The sequence below is a fragment of the Primulina tabacum genome, chromosome 3 (genome assembly GCF_025594145.1).
Source record: "Primulina tabacum isolate GXHZ01 chromosome 3, ASM2559414v2, whole genome shotgun sequence".
NCBI classification, from domain to species: Eukaryota; Viridiplantae; Streptophyta; class Magnoliopsida; order Lamiales; family Gesneriaceae; genus Primulina; species Primulina tabacum.
Window position 1 is genome coordinate 18,095,260 of NC_134552.1, and position 14,403 is coordinate 18,109,662.

Consider the following 14,403-nt stretch of genomic DNA (forward strand, 5'->3'; position numbering starts at 1 on the left):
TAACGGTACGCAAATTTTATCGATTCGGGGGACTTTTTAAGGGTTCGGCTAATATTTTCATAAACTTTTCAACATGAAATATTTTTCGGGAGTGTGTTTGGATTTAATGGGCCTACTTTTAAGCTTATTGGGCTTAAAACATTTTAAAAACTTTTAAATTACAATTGTGGCCAATTAACTAAGTATTATCTATATATTTAAGCACCTAAGTGTCATTTAACCTAAACCTAAACACCCTAATCAGCCGACACCCCCATTATGAATTCAGTGCCCTCGGTTTCAGAGAAGAAAACCAGCTGAAGGCACGGTCGTGGCTTGTTCTTGCAATGAAACTCCCTCCGGCTTCCACCTCGAGTCCCTAGTGTTTGTGCATCGTTTCAGGCATGCTTTGTATTCCATTTGCTGCATCATTCACGTATATATACCTGATGTGTGTAACTATTCGATCAATCCATGAGCAGGAAGGATTCTCTTCGGTTTTCATCTTTACCATGCATTTCTTTAAATTGCTACTCACGATTTCTGAGGTGTAATGCAAGGGGCTGTTGTGCTAGGTCGGCAAGGGTTTGTGCAGATCGATAGAGTGAGGTGTATGCGCAGGAGTGTGAAGTGATTGGGTTTTGGGTTGAAACCGTGAGGGCTTGCAGATCGGGCCATTGTGTAAGGGGTTCGGTCCTTGGCTTCTTGCACACCAGCCGGGCGAAGGACTTCTCCAGCCCTGGACCAGACCCTGGTGGGTCTGAGTCAGGGTCTGAATGGCTCGAGCCATGCTGGAAACAAGAGAATGGGGGATCGAACGAGAGAAGGGAGAGTGGTCACGGTAAGGAGTTTGATGCAGACTTGGGTTCTTAGCGGTTAGGGGCGTGCTTGGGGCGGGTGGTTTGATCCAGGGGTGTTCCTTGGTGGCTGGTCTAGGTCTACAGTAAGTGGGTTCATGGCTGGAACGACATGTATGGCTTGAGGCGTGGGTTTTGAGGAGAATGGGTGCATGAGGTGGTGGGTTATGAGAGGACCGAGAGTTTGTCATGTTTTAGAATTTTAGCTGTGGATTTGGGAAGCCTAATGACAGTGTTTTAGGACCTATTAAGTGTCTCTAAGATATGGTGAAAAGTTGAGAAAAATTCGGGTAAGTTTCGAGTCGATTCGGGGTAAAACCGGGACACCGGTCCAAGTTTTAAAACGAATAGGTTAAGACGTTTAAGAATGCTTTTAAATATGTTTTGAGATGTTTTAAGGAATTTGGTATGCTTTGGGTCAATTTTAGAGGTCCAGGGGTGAAATGATAATTTTTGGGTTTCTAGGGGCAAAATGGTCATTTTGCACCAGGGGTGAGATTTTGGTCCTGACAGCGCCCTGAGCACAAATTATAATATTTTAAATGATTATGCATCATGTTTACGATTTTTATGCTATTATGATAATTATGATGCATGCTTGGTTTAAAGGAAAAATTATGTATATGCATGATTTTATTAAGTGATGAATATGATGACACATTTTGAAGGAATTGATTTAGTTGTGACTGACACGATGATATGATTGGAGATATCGTGAGGGAAAAGGCCCCAGAGGGAGCCCGTTTACGGGAGAAGGCCCCAGAGGGAGCCCGACGATCGTATTTCCATTGACATGATATGATGACATGATAGGCTCGGGCTCAGTTGACGGGTGAGAGTGTCGCTGATGTCCCCCACCGTCGGGTACCGCGGTTACACGTAGATGGATCCATCGACTGACATGATGACATGATGATACGAAAGTCACAGCTAATGAACGGAATTCAAATTAAGATATTAACACGTATATGTTAATACGATGGTACATGCTATTACCATGTTTTGACAGATCACGGTTACGCATACGATATGATAACATGATGAGACATGTTTTGACAGGTTACGATTTTACACGACACGCTTATGTTCATGTTTTTAAGCTCATGAAACATATTTTGATTATGCTATTTTTCACTGCTGTGTGCTACGTATATGTACTTGTTATTACTGGTACAGGTGTGTTGAGTCTTTAGACTCACTACGCGTATGTGATGCAGGTGAGCATTTTGATCAGGGGAGGTGCCGAAGAATGAGTAGGCAGGCGGGATGCGCGGTGACACGACCCGATGACCATTATTTTTCCGCATATTGATTCACGTCTTTTGAGAGGAGTTGCACATTTTTATATGTTGATGATATTACGATTTTTACACGTTACGCTTTCGTTTGATTTTGGAGTAGTTTAGAAATTTTAAAACTGCGTTATTTTTATTATCAAATATTTAAGATCATTTTTAAATGTTATTTCGAGATTGCGAAGCTTTTATTCAAAAAAAAAATGTCTAGTAGAATTTTGAAAATGAGCGAGACGTTTAGTTGGTATCAGAGCAAGGGTCCTGTATAGGGTTGTGCCACCGCCAGCTTCTGCCGCTCAGTCTTCAAGCCTCAAGTCTGTAAGCTTTTATGATTTAAATGTTTTTAATGTTTTTAATGCTATCATCTACATGTTTACATGATATATGCTTTACAGTAAAGGTTTATCTGTCGTTATGTTTGAGATTAGATGCTTTAAAAAATTTTATGCATGCTACGACATGAAATGAGAAATTATTTAATTTTCTTGCATGCTGGTGTGGTGGAATTGGACATGAATAAGAATTTTGCTTTTGGGCATTAGGAAAGGTTGGAAATGATTTGTCTATATTAATTTTTGGTTAGTAGTACTGATGTTCTACTTGTGGGTCATAAGTTAAACTTGACAATTATGAATGCTTTTGGGACTTGTAGATTTTCTAAGAAATTATTGACGGTTCGTGGTTGCTAGTTGAGTTAATTTTTAGGATTCCATGTAAGAGTTAATGATTCGAGACTACGACGATCTTTGGAAGTTTAAAACGTAAAATTTATTTAGGATGCATGCTCTACCTAGCTAGATTTAAGGATTGAATTGTATGAATTGAGAATGTTAAGGACCAAATTGTAATAACCAATTATTTGAGGACCTAAGTGCAAAAATGAAATTCAAAGGGACTAATTTCGAATTTACCGGATTTTGGGATTAAATTCAGAGTTTCGGGAATTTTAAGGTTTAATGAGGCAAAAATCGAAAATTCTATGGGGACAAAATGCAAATTTCGTAGAGTTGTAGGGCCAAAATGGTAATTTTCGAGAACTTCAAGGACCTAATTGCAAATTCCGAAATTTTTGAGGATTAAATTAGAACTTTTGAGGAACACTTGGGTTATAATGTTATAAGAAATGATAGTCAGGGTCATTGTAGGATAAATCAACATTGGACTTGACAATTTAAGTGCTATTGAAATAATGTCGTGGTAAATTAAGAATTTAAAGTGATGACAATTTAAGGTGAAGTTGAACAGTTAGTTAAGTTATAAGAGTAGACATTGAGCTAACAAAATTTTGGGAATTTAAGTTTGATGTATTATAAGTTTTAATCATGATTTTAAGAGTTAAATTTTTACCTTTGTTGGAATTTGATTTTTCTAGAAAGTTGAGTACGATTGATGGTTAGGCTACTCGATAGACGCATGTAAGAATCGAGATAGACATCTTGTCTTGAGGAATTTTTGGTAAGTCTTTAAGAAACTTGGGAATAAGTGGTTATGTGTGTTGGAATTATGTTATCTAATACTATTTGGGTTGTGTAAGCTTGAATTTTAAGTTTATGAATTATGTGTTCGTACGAAAAAAAAAATAAAAATTAATAAATAAATAAACCAAAAAGGAATTAGTGGTGTTCAACATAGGTTACCAATGGACGAATGTTAAGATTTTTATCGAATAAGAAATCTAAAATCGTGATATGAGGGTTCTAGAATTTTATAGGTTATAAGTGAAGTTGATTTATTAGAGTTAGTCTAAGGCTACCATGAGATAACTTATTAAGTTTTATACGCTAGTACTAATTAAGCATTAAGGATACGTAAGAATGCGATATTTGTTCCAATGAGGAGAGTCCAAGGGTCTTAGGTCTCAACTTTATTGTAATGGGAAAGATAATAGTTTAAGCATGTATGTGATACTTGAAGGGTTTTATTATTAAGGTAAAAGACCGATATTGCATATTTTGGGTTTTATGAATTATCACTACTCGAAATTTAAGATTTGCGACAATTTAATATTTGGGATGTACTTGTAAATAATTAAGTTTGTAAGTTTGGTGTCGTAAGATGAAGATTCAATTCAAGGATCTTAGGCTAATATTATTATGTGGTTGAGGTAAGGTTTAACATTTAAGTGTATTACCAAGGAAAGAAGTCAATCAGTAAATTTTGGGTGCTAAGGTTTCTTGAGTTGAAATGCATAAATGCTAATGTAATAGGTTGATGAACATTATGAGCATAGTATGAGAAAAGTAAGGTGCGACAAGTTTGTACACCCATCTCTATTATGAGGAATTGCGAGATAAGTCAAAATTCGAGACCATAGTAGAATAGAACTAAGTCACCATAAGTTGTTTTAAGTTACGATTCGCAAACGAAGATTTTGGTAGGCAATTTAATTAGGATTGAGGAGACAGAAGGACAACACTTATTTTATCAGAGTAGCGCAGCGGAAGCGTGAACTATTGGGATACTAGAACTAAGTATAAACTTTTTTAATTATCTAGGATAAGCGAATTTCGGGGACGAAATTCAATTTAAGGGGGGTAGATTGTAACGTCCCGAAAATCTGAAGGTCCATGTGAACCACATGCATGCAAGTTATTAAATTTATTTGGTATTTTATTAAATTGTTTTAAAACATTTAAATGCATATTTATTTTATTAATTAGGTGTTTAATTATTTTTATGCATAATTCATGCATGGTAGTAATTATTTCATGAAATTTTAAAAGTTCATGCATTAGGGTTTTTAGATTCATTTCACGCCCGAACGAGGAACGGAGACCGGAGAATTTTCAGTAGAATTATTTTAATACATGATTAATTTTTATAAGTTAATATATGGTGTTTTAAGTGGATTTTTCAAATAATGGGATTTTACTGGGTATTTTTACCCACAGGACTTTATTTTTAACGGTACGCAAATTTTATCGATTCGGGGGACTTTTTAAGGGTTCGGCTAATATTTTCATAAACTTTTCAACATGAAATATTTTTCGGGAGTGTGTTTGGATTTAATGGGCCTACTTTTAAGCTTATTGGGCTTAAAACATTTTAAAAACTTTTAAATTACAATTGTGGCCAATTAACTAAGTATTATCTATATATTTAAGCACCTAAGTGTCATTTAACCTAAACCTAAACACCCTAATCAGCCGACACCCCCATTCTGAATTCAGTGCCCTCGGTTTCAGAGAAGAACACCAGCTGAAGGCACGGTCGTGGCTTGTTCTTGCAAAGAAACTCCCTCCGGCTTCCACCTCGAGTCCCTAGTGTTTGTGCATCGTTTCAGGCATGCTTTGTATTCCATTTGCTGCATCATTCACGTATATATATACCTGATGTGTGTAACTATTCGATCAATCCATGAGCAGGAAGGATTCTCTTCGGTTTTCATCTTTACCATGCATTTCTTTAAATTGCTACTCACGATTTCTGAGGTGTAATGCAAGGGGCTGTTGTGCTAGGTCGGCAAGGGTTTGTGCAGATCGATAGAGTGAGGTGTATGCGCAGGAGTGTGAAGTGATTGGGTTTTGGGTTGAAACCGTGAGGGCTTGCAGATCGGGCCATTGTGTAAGGGGTTCGGTCCTTGGCTTCTTGCACACCAGCCGGGCGAAGGACTTCTCCAGCCCTGGACCAGACCCTGGTGGGTCTGAGTCAGGGTCTGAATGGCTCGAGCCATGCTGGAAACAAGAGAATGGGGGATCGAACGAGAGAAGGGAGAGTGGTCACGGTAAGGAGTTTGATGCAGACTTGGGTTCTTAGCGGTTAGGGGCGTGCTTGGGGCGGGTGGTTTGATCCAGGGGTGTTCCTTGGTGGCTGGTCTAGGTCTACAGTAAGTGGGTACATGGCTGGAACGACATGTATGGCTTGAGGCGTGGGTTTTGAGGAGAATGGGTGCATGAGGTGGTGGGTTATGAGAGGACCGAGAGTTTGTCATGTTTTAGAATTTTAGCTGTGGATTTGGGAAGCCTAATGACAGTGTTTTAGGACCTATTAAGTGTCTCTAAGATATGGTGAAAAGTTGAGAAAAATTCGGGTAAGTTTCGAGTCGATTCGGGGTAAAACCGGGACACCGGTCCAAGTTTTAAAACGAATAGGTTAAGACGTTTAAGAATGCTTTTAAATATGTTTTGGGATATTTTAAGGAATTTGGTATGCTTTGGGTCAATTTTAGAGGTCCAGGGGTGAAATGATAATTTTTGGGTTTCTAGGGGCAAAATGGTCATTTTGCACCAGGGGTGAGATTTTGGTCCTGGCAGCGCCCTGAGCACAAATTATAATATTTTAAATGATTATGCATCATGTTTACGATTTTTATGCTATTATGATAATTATGATGCATGCTTGGTTTAAAGGAAAAATTATGTATATGCATGATTTTATTAAGTGATGAATATGATGACACATTTTGAAGGAATTGATTTAGTTGTGACTGACACGATGATATGATTGGAGATATCGTGAGGGAAAAGGCCCCAGAGGGAGCCCGTTTACGGGAGAAGGCCCCAGAGGGAGCCCGACGATCGTATTTCCATTGACATGATATGATGACATGATAGGCTCGGGCTCAGTTGACGGGTGAGAGTGTCGCTGATGTCCCCCGCCGTCGGGTACCGCGGTTACACGTAGATGGATCCATCGACTGACATGATGACATGATGATACAAAAGTCACAGCTAATGAACGGAATTCAAATTAAGATTTTAACACGTATATGTTAATACGATGGTACATGCTATTACCATGTTTTGACAGATCATGGTTACGCATACGATATGATAACATGATGAGACATGTTTTGACAGGTTACGATTTTACACGACACGCTTATGTTCATGTTTTTAAGCTCATGAAACGTATTTTGATTATGCTATTTTTCACTGCTGTGTGCTACGTATATGTACTTGTTATTACTGGTACATGTGTGTTGAGTCTTTAGACTCACTACGCGTATGTGATGCAGGTGAGCATTTTGATCAGGGGACCTGAGGTGCCGAAGAATGAGTAGGCAGGCGGGATGCGCGGTGACACGACCCGAGGATCATTATTTTTCCGCATATTGATTCACGTCTTTTGAGAGGAGTTACACATTTTTATATGTTGATGATATTACGATTTTTACACGTTACGCTTTCGTTTGATTTTGGAGTAGTTTAGAAATTTTAAAACTGCGTTATTTTTATTGTCAAATATTTAAGATCATTTTTAAATGTTATTTCGAGATTGCGAAGCTTTTATTCAAAAAAAAAATGTCTAGTGGAATTTTGAAAATGAGCGAGACGTTTCATTAACATAGAAAATGAAACACATCGTGAATGGCAGATAGAGCTGGTGGCAATGTCAATCGATACGCAAGATCACCAACTCGATCAAGAATCTCGTATGGACCAACATATCGAGGTGATAACTTCCCTCGCATGCCGAATCGAACAGTGCCTCTAAAGGGAGATATTTTCAAAAACACTCTGTCACCTTTCTGGAATTCCAAGGGTCGTCTTCGTTTATTCGCATAACTCGTTTGACGATCCTGAGCAGCTTTCATCCGCTGCCGAATAAAATGAACTTTATCATTCATTTCCTGTATCATTTCAAGTCCAGTCAATTGTCTTTCACCAATTTCATCCCAGAATAATGGTGACCTACATCGTCTCCCGTATAGGGCTTCAAATGGTGCCATACCAATACTCGTTTGAAATCTATTATTATAAGAAAATTCTACCAATGGTAAGGCATTTGTCATCCCATTCTGAAGTCCATCACAATCGCACGCAACATATCCTCTAACGTTTGAATCGTACGCTCAGTTTGGCCAACAGTTTGAGGATGATATGCAGTGCTCATAGCCAAACGCGTACCCATCGCTTCTTGAAAACTACCCCAGAATTTAGAAGCAAACCTGGGATCACGATCAGATACAATTGAGACCGGAACACCGTGCAGTTTCACAATATTCTCGATGTATAAACGGGCCATTCTCTTATAAGGATAAGTCCGCTCATACAGAATGAAATGTGCAGATTTTGAAAGCCGATCAATAATGACCCAAATAGCATCACAGCCCTTGGGCGAACGAGGTAAATGAGTCACAAAATTCATAGCAATATGTTCCCAATTCCATTTCGGGATTTCAAGACTATGGAGCAATCCTCCAGGTTTCATTCTGTCGGCTTTCACTTGCTGGCAGACAAGACATTTAGAATTAAACTCAGCAATGTCCTTCTTCATACGTTTCCACCAGAACTGAGGTCTCAATGTCAAATACATCTTTCGACCTCCAGGGTGAATACTATATTTGCTACAATGTGCTTCTCGAAGAAGGGCAGATTTTAAATCAGAATCATTAGGGACTACCAGCCGACCATTAAGTCGTAAAGAACCATCAAAAGAAATCTGGAATCCAGACTGATGTCCTGCAGATACAAGTTCTTTCGACTTTTGGATCTGAGCATCGCTTCGTTGGGCCTTTCGTATTTTAAATATCAATTTCGGCTCAATTTGCAATGCTGAGACAGTGACATAATTCTAATTCGAGTGAAAAGTCCAGCCAGAAGTACATATATCATCGTGTACTTTGGCGACATTGACAGAAGCTAACACAAAATCATGAACTTTCCGACTAAGGGCATCCGCAGTGACATTCACTGATCCAGGATGATATTGAATCTCACAATCAAAATCCTTCAGGAGATCCATCCACATGCGTTGTCTCATATTCAAATCAGATTGAAAAAAGAGATATTTCAGACTTTTATGGTCCGAATATATAACAAACTTTTCTCCATACAAGTAATGACGCCAAATCTTCAAAGCAAACACAATGGCAGCCAATTCGAGATCATGAACAGGATAATGTGTTTCATGAGATTTCAATTGACGAGACGCATAAGCAATCCCTTTGCCATGTTGCATCAGAACACAGCCCAAACCTTTACCAGACGCATCTGTACACACTACAAATCCTCCGGTACCTGAGGGAATAGTAAGCACAGGTGCTGTGGTCAATCTCAGTCTTCAATTCAAGAAAACTAGCTTCACATTCATCTGACCAAATGAATCGCTGATTCTTTTCTGTCAGTTGAGTAATAGGTTTAGCTATTTTCGAAAATCCTTCAATAAAGCGACGATAATATCCAGCTAAACCCATGAAGCTACGAATCTCAGGAACATTCGTAGGTCTTGGCCAATTCAATACAGCTTCGACCTTCATAGGATCAACAGATATGCCATGTCTCGAAATGACGTGGCCTAAAAATATCACTTTGTCCATCCAGAATTCACATTTGGACAATTTAACATATAAATGTCCATTAAGAAGAATTTGAAGTACCAGTCTCAGATGTTCAGCATGCTCCTTTTTCGATTTCGAATATACAAGAATATCATCAATAAACACAATAACGAATCGGTCAAGATAATCTCGGAAGACACTATTCATTAGATCCATAAAGACAGCAGGAGCATTCGTGAGACCAAAAGGCATAACCAAAAACTCATAGTGGCCATACCTCGTACGAAAAGCAGTTTTGGGCACATCTTCATCTCGCACTCGTACTTGATGATACCCAGAACGAAGATCAATCTTCGAGTATACAAAAGTACCCTGAAGCTGATCAAATAAATCATCAATACGAGGAAGTGGGTACTTGTTTTTCACAGTAGCCCGATTCAGTTGCCTATAATCGATACACATTCGCATAGTACCATCTTTCTTCCGAACAAATAAGACCGGAGCTCCCCAAGGTGATACACTCGGTCGAATATATCCCTTATCGAGAAGATCCTGTAATTGTTCTTTTCAATTCTTTCAATTCCAAAGGTGCCATGCGATAAGGAGCTTTAGAAATATGAGCAGTCCCCGTCAAAAGATCAATACTAAACTCAACTTCTCGATGAGGAGGAAAATCAGGAATCTCATCGGGAAATACATCCGGGAATTCTTTCGCAATAGGAATCTCAGATAAGGAAGGCTCCTTCTTAGAGATATCAATAGCGTAGATAAGATAACCCTCATCTCCGTTAGTCAAAAGTCGAGACATTTTCAAGGAAGATACCAATGGAATTTTGGCTTGGGAACCCTTGTCATAAAAATTTCACTTGGGTCCATCAATCGGTCGAAATCGAACCACTCCATGACAACAATCAACAGTAGCTCGATTTGTCATCAAGATATCCATACCAACAATACAATCAAAGTCGTGCATCGGGAGGATAATTAAATTCAAAAATACCACATTATCCTCATATATCAATACACAATTATGCACAACTTTCTCAGACAAAATAATCTTCCCTGCTGGCGTGGCTATCGACAAAATATTATACAACGGGGTACACTCAATATCGTGAGATGCAACAAATGCATGAGATATGAATGAATGAGATGCTCCTGTATCAAATAAAACACGTGCAGGATAATCGCAAAGCGTGCAAATACCTGCAATCACGCCACCAGGAGCTTCTCTCGCATGATCCTCGGTCATGGCGTACACTCTCACTTGAGGAGGAACTTGGGCACTCTGACCACCCGGTCCTTGATATCCTGGGACACTCGATTGCTGAAAAGAAGGAACATGAACAGCTGGTCACATCATACTAGGGCCACCTCTAAATCCTGGCTGGGGTTGGGAAGAAGTCGTACACCTGTTCGGACATACTCTAGAGAAATGGCCTTCCTACCCACACTGATAACAAGTACCAAACATACCTCGACACTGCTCGATAGTATGTTTACCCCCACAATGGCTACAATAAGAAGCAATCACAGGACTCCCTCTCTGGGATCCACTCGAACTCGAAGAAGACGAAGAAACAGTACCAGTCTTCTTGAACTTTTTACCTCTCGAGCGCAATGTAGGCTGCTGAGCTGACACTGGTGGTGGAGGAGTATACTGTGGACCTCCTCGCCTGAGTCCTAGCCTCGGCTGCCTTGGCTTGGTCAACTGCCTCTGCGTAGCTGGTAGGCAATCCAGAAACAACATAAGTATATATAGCAGGATGCAATCCATTCACAAACCTGTTATATTTTGCCTTCGCATTCCCAGCTACGTGAGGTGCATACATCAACAGAGTAGAAAATTTCGAAGCATATTCTGCAACAATCATCGTTCCCTGCTGCAGATTATTAAATTCATTCTCCTGAGAAGTATAATAGGATGGAGGGGAATACTGCTCCAAAAACTGGGCCTTGAAGACTATCCCATGTGACTTCAATCACGGCCTCTTTCAATCCAATCTCAGCGGCTTCCCACCAAGATTTAGCTCGGTCTTTCAATTGATACAAAGCAAGTTTCAGTCTCCGAGCCTTGGAATATTCAACAATATTAAACAAATGCTCGATATCCTTTAACCAAGCCTCTGCTCTTTCTGCACTCTCAGTGACAAAGAACCTCGGTGGTTTCAAATCCTGGAATCGAGCCATCACTACATCCATGGACAATCCTTCAAATTGCCCAACTATTCTCTCAGTACTGCTACTCGCAGTTTCATTTTTGAGATCCATCTACAATCAAAGGATGAATATCACAAATCAATATCAATTTACCTCATCATCATCTCATATCATCAATCTCATGAGATACTTACTCGAATCAAATCAAGTAAGAGCAAGTAATACAAATAGATCAAACACATGTGCACAATTCATTTGTGCCTATTCACGTGTACACAAGACTCAATCGAGCATTCCCAGCTATGCTCTGATACCACTCTAGTATTTAATCTCACATCATAAACATGCCCACACGTAATCAAAACCAATCATATACAAACAACTCATATCCTCGGGACATGCCCCGGTATATAAATACATATACATATATACTGGGAAAAAAATATAAATCCTCAACTCAAACTGCAACTCCCTCCAGAAGTACCCTCTCCGGTCTCCTGATATCCTGGAGTACCTGTCATTGTCCACACACAAAGACAACAACAGCCCCCTTGGGGGTGAGTAAAGCTCCGTATGGAACAACCCTCATATATACCACAAGTATCTAAACAATGATATATGGTATGCAATGCATGTATGTCGTGGAGGTATCAAGTCAAATGCCCATCCACTAAGCACATGTCAGAATCAAACGAATCGCTATCAAATCAATGCTCGAGCTGGCACACCGGCCTCAATAAGGGATACTCGTATGATAGCGTTGACGAAGCGCCATCAAATCCCAAATCTCATATCAATCGTCGAGTCCACAAATGTCTATGTTTTAAGGATCATATAATACCAAACATAGCATTGTGTTCACAAACCCCAGAATCCAATCAAATCATATCAGGGTATCCAAGGATCATAGCTCAACGTGCATGTCATGTATCGATGTATGCATCAAACGATGTGTGTTAACAAAACATTTATTTTATACCTCGATATTCAAATCACAATGTCATGTATGCCACATAAACTCAACAAATAAGGCATATAGACATGTATTCTCATTCCAATCAATCAAATCAATCAAACATATATCATATAATACAGATACCTGTCGTATGTTACCCGGTCGCAACATACATCAATTCTTCAGTTTTCAGTTGATGTAGCCTGAAGATATCGGTATAATACTTTATCTACATCAATAAAATACTTATTCCAATCAATAACATAATCCAAAATATTAATATGAGTTTCAAATATCATTTGAAACTTCAAAAATTCATATCAAATCCAAATCATATCATAATTCAATTCCGACTTCGAATATGAGTTTATTGTCGGTTATTCTACTACATATAAGAATTTCAACTTCAAATACATGCTATTCCAGCACTTTGATATTTAGAGCTGCTGAAACCAGAAGAAATTTACCTCAGTCAGAAGCCCTCGACGCGAAGATCACAAATATATAATTTGTTTCGCGTTTAGGCAGCGTTTCAAAGTCGATTCGGACGGAAGAAAATCAAAATCTCTCGTTTCTCTCTCGAAGCTACGTAAATGAAATGAAGAAATCGAACAGCAAAATCATTATTATCTTTCCACCGCTCTCGCGCTCGGGCGGTAGAATTCTCGCACCAGAGCGCGAGACATTCTGTCCCCGAGTTTCAAATGCACCGCGCTCGGACGGTCAAAAACTACCGCTCGGGCGCGGCATGTTCTGTCCGAGTACTCTCATATGCTATACTTGGCGCTCGGGCGGTAATCTTCTACCGCTCGGGCGCCACATGTTCTGTCTAATTTCCCTACTTTTGGTACATTGGCGCTCGGGCGGTCATTTTCTACCGCTCGGGCGCCAAATGTTCTGTACAAAATATTAGTTTTGTACTTATTGGCGTCCGGCTTCTCCACTCGATCTCTTACAACGTCAATTCATATTCACTATTCATTTTCTCAATTTCATAGTCATAATATCCATCAAATGCATAATCACATATCAAATTCATGAATTATCGATAATCACATAAGATTTACGATAATACAATACACGGTCCTTACACCTTCCAGTAACGGGAACATGATGTGCAAGAAGATTTTGTTCCGTAGGAATAATATTATTAAGCGCTCTTCACCAGAATATTCTCACTTTAGGATGGATCGATAAAGACCACAGGAACTTCCACCAATCCTTTTGGAAAGGGGCCGAGCACGAAGAGGGCTGATCATAGAGGCCTTGGGCAGCCTTATATCCATCCCGTACCGAATATTTACCTTTCTGGTCATATTTCCAAAATCTCGCATCCTTTCTATTAGTCAGAGTGATGGAAATAGAGGTGATTTTCTGAGCAATATGTGGAGAGAAAATCTGTTGGATTAGAGGCACGTCCCATCTTCCTTGCACCATGAGGGACTTCACTTTAGAGAATGAAGCGTAGTCAGGAATCGGTGCTAGACAGATTCTAGGACCCGGAAGCCAAATATCCTCAAACGTATTAATACGAGCCCCATCTCCCACCTTCCAACACAAACCTTTAGCAAGTAAAGAACGGCTCCACATCAAAGCTCTCCATATGGAGGAAGGATTGCTGCCCATTTCGGCTTCCATAATATCCTGATGGCAATAATACCGGCCTTTCAAGACTCTGGCCACCATAGAATCAGGTTCCGAGATAATACACCAAATCTGTTTAGCTAATAGGGCCTGATTGAAAGTCTTCAGCTGTCTGAACCCCAAGCCACCCATGTATTTCGGTTTACACAAGGATTGCCAAGATTTCCAGTGCATACGATTTTTCCCTGCGTCCACTCCCCACCAAAAATTAGAGCATTCACGTTCTATCTCTTCACACACTGATTTGGGTATACGAAAGCAGGACATGGCATAAGTAGGGATAGACTGGAG